The following is an 8984-nucleotide window of genomic DNA, read 5'->3' as shown; positions in this document are numbered from 1 at the left end:
CTGCGCAATGTGATGCAAGGCAAACATTGTGTTTATCTATTTGCGGTGTGTGCTCATATCTGCTGAGTTAAAACGTCCTTTTAACAAAGGACGTCTTAAAGTCTGTTGCTGCCGTACTGACTGTGGCATGCAAGCAAAATTTTGAATCAAAGTTGAATAAAATTCTTCAGACGAACTCTCAATTTTCCAGTATACCAGTTTGTAGCCATCATTTTCAATATTCTCTGATGTATTTTTAATTTCTGACGTTTTACACGCAGACACGGAGCCACCTCGTCAAACACGATTTCGACAGCCTAACGGAATATCTCCCTTGTCACACAGCTAGCATGTCGGGGTCATTGGAAGCGTGAGGCGCAAAACCGCAAAACAGGACGGGAGAGAGCCAGGCGATAACGCAAGGCGGTACTAACAACTTGATATGAAGCGCGCCGTGGCACAGCTGGACGGTAGAAAATCCGCTTCCGCGGTATGGCAGTGCTGCCGATGCTCTTCATAGCGTGCTTTCGGTTTTTTATCAGATTGTAGTGCTCATGCGGCTTCAAAAATTGATGTGCGTGGAAAAAATATGTGCGCTAAATTCTCGTCAATATGGTAGGTCCGTCAACCGCGTACACAACGTACAATGGGAAATCGGAAATAGATTAAGTAATAAAGCAGTTCTGTTCCTAAACGCAAACGTATGGCAGTGAGGCCACAAATATAGATTCTAAAATATCTGCTATAGTTTCGCAGTAATGAGCAAGACACTGCACGGAGCTAAGAGAACGCGAACCCACACAGTGCTTCCCTCTATTCATCTAAACATTTCAGCAAGTTTATCGTAGGTTATGGTGGCTCAGTCAACATGCGAGTAGCCATTTATGTAGAATCATTATTATTTCCTCTTTCGATTTTTCCTGCTCTTAGCGTACGAGGCATAAAACAACCACAAGAAATGTGTGGTGCTGTTGCGGATCGGAAGCAAGATGCCTGCATTTAAAAAGCACAGTACTAGGCCTGCTTTTCTTTATAGTTATGCGTGTTATACTCACAACACGTGGTCTTGTGACCATCTGGTCTTCGCTATCCTGCCTGATTGGTAGAAAAACAGCATTATTAAGGTTTTGTATCAGCATAACAAGAAGTTTCAACAAAGTACTAGTCGCACAATTTTCTTAGAGAACGCGCTTCGAAGTAATAAAGTCGCCTATCGAAGGCTCTCAGGTTCGCCCTGTTGGCTGCGCGGCATGAAGTGGGAGTTCTCGCAACTTATCAACACTCAAAAACGAATGCTAAAGTGTGTCCTGCCCAACTATGCTGCTGTGACTGCTTTGAGCGCAAAAAGTAGCTTGCTATTTCCTCTCATGGTGCAAAGCGTTTGAAGGCGGACGTCCACCGCGCGAAGGTGACGACTTAGACGCTACGTAAAGCGTGCATAGGAAAAGCTGTGTCCAATCTGCCACCTGCGTATAACAGTTTTAATAGCGCCGGGGCTGCGGAGGTGGACTTCACATCTGCACCTTCTATAGCATGGGACGAGGTGCGCCATACAGAAAAAAAATCGCAGAAAAACTGCTTCTTGCTCTTTTTGAATGCAAACGCTTGTCGTCTCCAGTGATGACATTTCAATTCTCGTTTTAATAAAAAACTCCAGCTGGAAAAGTTCGATCAGTATCACTTCAGTAACAACAGCGGGCCTGCGGCTGTACCATTCTATGACTCTCCCTATTACCAGCCAAACGTTAAAGCCGACGGGTATGCTTATTGAGTCGAAAGATCACCTGAATTTACCACCGCATTCTGTTTGCCTATCACTGCCCTACGTGGGCTGATTCCCTCATTTTGCGGAAGAGAGGCAGTTAACCAAAATAATACGTCGTTTAGTGAGAATGAACTGGCACTTAATTATGCCCGCCTTGCCTTATTACACATGTCTTGAAGTCAAAACTTGGTCCTTTTATTTATCTGAATATTTATTCACCCTGCCTTTGAACGTGAGTGGTGGAGCAAGCAGCGACCAGTGTGAATTAGAGGCTCGCTATTTCAAACTAAGGTTCCTCCAAGGATCTTATACGTCTATTAATCACTTTTCTTTGTCATCACGCACACATTACTGGGACGCAATAAAAAGCCTATAAATCGGCTTGACGGGCCCTACGCCCACGGACATGCTGAAAATATAATACGAGAATGAAGCCTTTTATGAACTATTCTCGCCTAACAGTGAAAGAAGTTCGCAAAGAACACAAAGGCATACATTTATCTACTACGAGAATTATAAGCACACATTACTTGTCCAATAAAACACTGGGTGCATATATTTTACAGCCAACTTATACATTTAGCAAAATATCTCGTGTCATATTTTGATCTGTAAAGAATTCTGTTTAAAAAACCGCGAAGGCTGGGAAAATTTGTTTTGGGTCGATGCGTTGTGTGGCAATACGGACATCACGTCGATGGGCATAGTTAGTTAAAAAAACTAATACTTCTTTGACGTGGAGTAATTAGCTTTTCTAATGCAAAAGCATTATACGACTCATAAGGGAGAAATCCGCGCGTGGTTGTAGTAGTCTTTGCCAGACTGTGCCACAAACCACTTGAGCTCAAGGTGTCATCAGCAGTGCCTACTTCATCAGGAAGGAAAGAAAAATAATTTCTTAAGTGACCTTTCTATTATGTAGTCTTAGAAAGCTCCCACAAAAATAATTATTATTCAATACTCGAGCGGAATGGGATGAGCGCGGCTTTTAACTGCGTCTCTCCACAGTGGGTGAAATGCGTACCGGGCTAGAACTTTTCGTCTCGTGTCCTTGGCAGCTATATGACTTCTTTCTCTAGCATTCTTATCTTTTCTATCTTCCGATCTCGCATAGCATAGCATCTATCCAAAGAGCATGCTCGTTCTAACCGCCTTCGAAGAGCGTCAACGTTTTATATTGTTTTCCTTTCAGCGTCATATATATACCGCTACCGTGTTTCTACAGGCAATTTCGAAGTTCTGACGTCATACCTATTGCGGATAATTGCAGACAACAGCGAAAGCAGCTCTCGGGGCGGGGCTGCAGGAGGAAATTTTTCAAGCATTTAAAGGCCTTTGTGCCAAGGTTTGCTGTGTCCATGGATGGAATTCATGCTCATGGCAAAAAACGCCTAAGCTGTTTCAGCTGTTTTTTTCGAGCGAAAGCTCCACTTCTCACGTACAAACCTTTATGTTCATCTTACGGCCCAAATGTGACCTTGAAGCGACCTCAATGAACAAAAAGACGAAGAAAATTGTGGTGTAGGTGGGAGTCGAACCCGGGCCTACAGCATGCGAGAAAGGGACGCTTCCACTCCGCCATGGCTGTTCTTCCTTTATTACATGGAAATACATCCGCTCTGAAAAGCTTCATATCCGAGTTAACCAGTTCGCATCACGCAGCCCGTCATACACAATCACACTAGCATCCATATCTCACTTGGTCAGCACATCAAAATTCCGGGAGACACAAGCATCGATGAAAGGGAGCCTGACAGGAGGTCGATCCTGCACAGCATATATCCCCTGCACCATAGCACACTGCTCTCTGAACGGAGGCTGCGATGAATGTGGCAGCTCTGCGTGGCGATCTGTCATGCGACTGTTCGAATCTTGGAAGTGAATGAAGGCGCGTCTAGTGAATGTACAGATGTGTAAGGAACTTATCTTTGAGATGTGTACTGAGGCGTGCATGAATTAATTATGAGCCTGTAAATTACAGATGTTGTAATTAAGCGAGTAGCGAAGTACGCTTCCAGGTGAATTTCCTTCGTGCATACCTTGCAGTTGTAGCGCCATCATGCGACACCCACTGAAACCCCAACACGCAATGTACGGCGATGGTCCAGCAAATCGCGCTTCTAGTGAATGCACAGATGTCTTAGAAACGTACCTTCGAGTTATGTACTGAGCTGTTCATGAATAAATTAATCATGAGCCTCTAAATTACAGATGTTCAAATTAGGCGAGTAGCGAAGTTGTCCGGAACTCACTGAACATTACAGACTCGAAGTCGCATCTAGGGGCCCGATACCCCACCGCTTTCGCTCTCTAACCAGATTCAACAGAAGTTAAACCACAGGTAATTTTTTGAAGACCACTTTAGCACCACATTTAACATTATGAAGATGTTTGTGACATATGAGGTTCGCCGACCTGAAGGTCTCCGGAATAGTGTTAGCCAGCTGGGGTTTCTAAGAAGGATAGTCAAGGATAATTTGGGAAATTGCATAAAACGCTAAAACTAGTTCCTTATTTTGTAAAAAAGTGCAGCAGTCATTTTGTGCATTTTTCAGCAAATGGGTTTATTTTCCTCAGGTTATGGGCGCGCTCCAAGCTTTGCTGTTAAACCAAAGGCGAAGAGTGTGATGTCATAACACCCTCGTCAGATAGCTAGCCGGCTGCGGTATTTCAAGCACACCGTCGCACAGCTCTCTAACATAAAACCTGGTGGTGCTGAGCAAATAACTGGTTACACGAGCTACAAATACGATTATAACAATGAAGAAGCTCTTCATCCGCGGAAATAAAAAAGGAGCTCTGGCTGCGGGTCGCTAACGCCAATCGATAGAGAGAAAGCGAGTGCAGCAGACGTGCCAGTGTGGCATTCGGGATCAGCAGCATCTTCAGGATTTGTCCGGCAGGCTTAGCCTACAATGGCAGCAAAAGTTACAATTTATAAAGCCAGTCTTGCTGACTCAGCTCATTATTAAGCGAAAACGGTTGTAGCCTTGATTTAACCATTTGTATTGCTCCCACCCTCCCGTCCTTTCGCTCGATTTCCTGCAACATTTCCCTCCACCCTCCCCTCTCCGAAACGTGTAGGCGGGTATTTTCCGCTCTACACTTTGTTATCTGCAGGTTGCGCCCGTTAAATTCGGAGTAGTTGAATTGAATTTAAAAAAAAAAACGGTGGAGATCACTGCGGCACCCGCTTTGGAGAAATGCGTGAGCATGAGTTTTGAAACTTCGCGCCACGCTTCGTTTTCAAATTTGGCGCCACGCGTTGGCTCCGCCCACACTTCCGGTCATGTAGTGCCACACTTCCGGTATTTCAAATTTGGCACCACTTTTGCTCCCTCCATGCCCTATTTCTGGATATTTTTGGCTATAATTAATTAATTAACCAACCTCAACCCCCCCGATTCACCGTACAAAATTTTTTGATGTTCTTTTCGATGGTACCATTCTCTTTCGCATAAACCCATTCATTCGGACGTAATTGTGTGGACAAGCTAGTGATGACACGAAACCGCCCACTTTTTGGACATTTCTGGCTCTAAATAATTAACTAATTAACCTACCTCGACCCCCCCCCCCCATTTCCCATACGAGATTTTTTGATGTTCTATTCGATGGTACCATTCTGTTTTGCATAAATCTATTCGGTCGGACGTAATCGTGTGAACGAGCTCCGCAAACATAGCCATACAATGCTTACGCATTAAATTGTCAGTATGTATTTAACGTCTCATAGATTACGCTGCAGGTTCCATGGTAGAATGCAGGGATATATGTCAAAGCTATAACAGCTTTCGCTATAATAATGCAACGTCGGGCGTTATGCAGATGGGCTCACGTGGGTTAATAAGAAAGAAAGTTAGCTATTATGGCTTCTTCGAGCTTAATAGTGTTGTACCGTTTGCTGTCTCAGCCCACACGAAGCATCAAGAAACTGCAAATTTAAGCCTGTTTGCAAACCCGGACGGAAACACCAAAGCGAGTGCCCCAGTATCGTTCACTACTCTGCATTTGAGTACGGTAAACTAAGCTGTGCACAGGTCCAAGGAATCAGGGCGGACCCAGCTAACGTTGCGTTGTATTAAACGCTACAGTAAGCATGAGAAGTGCGCTTTCTCACGATACTAGGGCACCATTCAAGATATAAGTATACAACATCATATTCTTAGATCATTGTTATTCTTTCAGCCTAAAAATCTTACTACATGGCATGGTATTGTGCATCATGGTATAACTGCGGACAGTGAAGAATGTGCAGAAACTAATCGGCATTGATCGACTATTGAACACGTTGCACGCAGCTCAGCATTGCCCTCAATTTGCGGTGCCTTGGTACGAAAGCAGTCCCCCCTCTATTCCCGTCCTCTTGCCAAACGTGCGCCTGGTCCTTTCTGCCTTGTGTTTCTTGAGAAGAAAAATAGAACAGCTTTAGAGTAGCATTAAGCTTCAAGCGCAATGCCTAGCTTTCTCAGCAAAGGGACAGTAGTTGTTTTTTCAACGCAGGGAAAAAGCTATGAAAAAAATTCGGCGTCCAGGTCAGCCTTTTGATGGCCTTGAGGCAAGATTTCACCATCCTCGAAATTTGCCATCTCTAAGGAACGTATGGGAATACGTACTTCGAGCAGCAGTGCTGTTGTGACGGTCTTGGAGGTTGTGATACCTTGTCATTCTGTTTCGCCGTACCGAAAGCTCCATTACTGAGGCCATATAAGGAAAGCGCACACTATGCCAAAAGTGCGCGCAGATCATTTACTCTATCGGTCACGTAGTATGTCAGAAATTTCGGTGTCGCGGGAGCAGCAAAGGGGTCTTGACGTCAGAGGCGGCCGCCAGCTGCGGCAGTGTGATCGAAATATTTTAAAGAAAAGTCTTCTTTGCTTTCATCCACAAAATTTTGCTTTATTCATGAGCTTTAGCACTTCAGCTTACGTTTGCATCAAAGAGTGCTGGTGAAAAATGTTGCTTCAGTAGACCGCTAATTCGTAATGTCGACTGGCTGCGCAGCTGACTTTCCTTTCAATGTCCTTGCCCATTTTGTCCCATAATTTGTTTCGATTTTTTCGTTATCTAATAAACACTGTGGTACTTCAAGGTACGAAATACGTAAATAATATGATCCAGACACGGTAGTATTGAGCACTGTGCGCTTTTGTTATGCTGTGAGCTTGCCGCTAAATTCCGGTAAAAGAATTGGCAACTTTCCTTCCATCGTATGCACCTAAAGAGGTAACGGTCACTGTGTACTGAGAAAGAGTTCATTTCATGGCAATATCTGCATTAACTCTCCGCAAATACTTTCGGCGAACTGAAACTTCCTGGAGTGACTATGGGCGTCTTCAACAACGCTACGCATAGCGACTGAAGCGGCATTGTTTCGGATGTCTATGAAAAGCAGGAGGAAGTTTTACTACTTTTGAACACGTCAAGGTTTCTTGGAACGGCATGGTACAAAAAATGGCATCAATACAATGAGTTAGATTCTAGGTAAAAAGAAAGGACAAACACGTCCCTTCTGCACGGTTATGACGGGAACAGTATTGTTATTGTCTGAAGAACTGAACTTTGTTCCGTAGGAATAGCCCTAGAATAACACGTGCTATGGCCCGCCTAATAGGCAAAATGGTTACGTATCATGCGCAAGCTGCAGCATTCTCTCTTTCGCAAATACAGAAAAAACTACCCGGACTATAAAAAAATTCTGAATGCGATGAGAATTTTCGCACAACGACTTAACATATGCTATTACATTTTAAAATCAACAAATTTTGTTATATTATTTTCGGCGAGGTTAGCCCTCCGAAATAAGTCTTAGGCTGCTTCATCGGCTGCGTCGGCGCGAGAAAAATTGAGCACCATGTATACATTTATGTTGCGCCTGCGCTCCCATGGATCCCTATAAAAAGCGTTTGTTCAGTTCTCCTAAATGAACACTTTTCTTTTACTCCAAAATGTGGACATGAGACTACGCCACGGTGGTTGTCTTTTGTGTTGCTTACTCATTCTCTCGTTGTGGTGTGTGCCTTCGTTGTTCTTGTCTTGTGTCTATTTTCGCTGGTTCCCTTTATATGCAATATGAAGCAACTAGCCCAGCAGTTTGCACTCCTGAATTACTTATTCTCATATGACGTGTGTTGAAATCTAGAGGCATAACAAGCCCGATAAACACGCCTTTATGCTGTCAAACACTTTCCTACAGCTAAATTAGCGACACGAACTATTGGGCGAGACAATCTAACGTAGTATTATAGCGTAACAGCGAACGGCACACGAAGAGCATACTGTGTTGCGTCCTTTGTTTATGTCTTTGCCTTAGTGCATTCGCCCTGCATCGCGATCACTATTAGTCTTGTTAAAATTTCCATCCGCAGCAGCCGCCCTCGTCTGCGGTGAGGACTTTTTTAAACCCGAAGTATGCACCACACAATGCAAACCAACCCCTAAACTCTGTTGGAGTCCTCATATTGCTGCCCAGCTTTATTTTTTTAATGTAAATTAGCCTTATAATGGTCGCCGTTTTGGAGCGTTCCGAACAAAGTTAGACCACCTTGGGTTCTTTACCAGGGACGGGGATCACACAGCACGAGGATGTTTGTGCATTTCAGCTGCACTGATAATGCAGCCGCCGTGGCTGGGATTCGACCCCACGCCCATGTTTCAGCAGTCTGACGTCACAGCCGCAATGGCAGCGCGGCAGGTGAGATACGTTGGCATACACCAGATTCGCAAGTGGGGTGTTAACATCTACATCAAGCATTTTGTTAGCACGGATTGCAAACGGAAGAAGTGCGACTTCGGTTAAGCATACTAGAACTTACTAATCTAAGTTCAGCTCGTATGCATGGCAGAAATGGGAAGGAAGATAACATTTTTGACAACACAAAGCAAAGTGAGCAAAGTTTTAGCGGGAGCATCAGTCCGCTATACAGTGTTTCCTTAAGAAGACCTTTTTTTTTGGGCATGGATAGACGGTATGATTAGGAAGAAGTTAGGAGTCCTCTTTCCTTCGTGATTCTTGAAGATAAAGTAAAACTCCTTGCGGCAGTTTAGCCGATGCGACGTCAGCCAATTTACCTTCCCCTTTTAGAAACACAGACGGAGAGAATTTCAGCACTTTTTCAAACAATCCACCGTCAACAACAGGAGTGTGCGCTTAGTTAATTGAGGCAGCTTCGATGGCTACCACTAAGATTAATCAACCGAGTGTTTTTCTGACTTCCTCCATTTTCATCTCCATGGCATT

This window comes from Amblyomma mixtum, chromosome 2 (assembly GCF_055824585.1).
Source record: "Amblyomma mixtum isolate Tamu chromosome 2, ASM5582458v1, whole genome shotgun sequence".
Classification (NCBI taxonomy): Eukaryota; Metazoa; Arthropoda; class Arachnida; order Ixodida; family Ixodidae; genus Amblyomma; species Amblyomma mixtum.
This window is presented reverse-complemented; position numbering follows the sequence as displayed.